This window comes from Penaeus monodon, chromosome 19 (genome assembly GCF_015228065.2).
Source record: "Penaeus monodon isolate SGIC_2016 chromosome 19, NSTDA_Pmon_1, whole genome shotgun sequence".
Classification (NCBI taxonomy): domain Eukaryota; kingdom Metazoa; phylum Arthropoda; class Malacostraca; order Decapoda; family Penaeidae; genus Penaeus; species Penaeus monodon.
The window spans coordinates 10,592,336-10,593,035 of NC_051404.1; positions in this window are offsets into that span (position 1 = coordinate 10,592,336).

Sequence of the window (700 nt, forward strand, 5' to 3'; positions counted from 1 at the left end):
CTATGACTCCCTCAATCTCTTCCTCCTCCTTCCCCTCTTTCGCATTCCCCTTCCTCTCTCCTCTTCCTCCTCCTTCCCCTTTCTCGCATTCCCCTTCCTCTCTCCTCATCCTCCTCCTTTCCCTTCTCTCGCATCCCCCTTCCTCTCTCCTCTTCCTCCTTCTCTTCCTTGGTTACACCCTCTTCCCCTTTTTCTTTCTTCTTCCGCTTCCTCTCTCTCCTTCCCCTTCCTTCCCTCTCTTCCTCTTACTCCGTCACCTCTTCGCTAGTCTCTTCTCCCCTCCCTCCTAGCGCCTCCTCCCCTCTCCTCCTTCGCCCTCTCCTCCTTTGCCCTTTCCTCCTTCGCCCTCTCCTCCTTCGCCCTCTCCTCCTTCGCCCTCTCCTCCTTCGCCCTCTCCAAACCCGCTGCCTCCTTCCTCGGTAGGCCCCCAGTCCGTGCCTTTTAACTACCTGTCAAATGCATGCGCGTCAATTACTTGTTTCCCCCCACCCCCCTTTTAAAAGCAGCGTGTGATCTCGTTCCCCTCTCTTCCCCTCTTCCGCTTTCTCGCCCTTCTATTTCTCCTTTCGGTGTCGTGGGGAGAGGGGAATGGTTTAGAATATCCTTATTCTCCTTTTTTTTTGTATTATTAACTTTTTACTTTCTCTTTTGATTCTTCGTTCCACCTTTTCTTAGTCTTCTTTAAAACCTTATTTTTAAA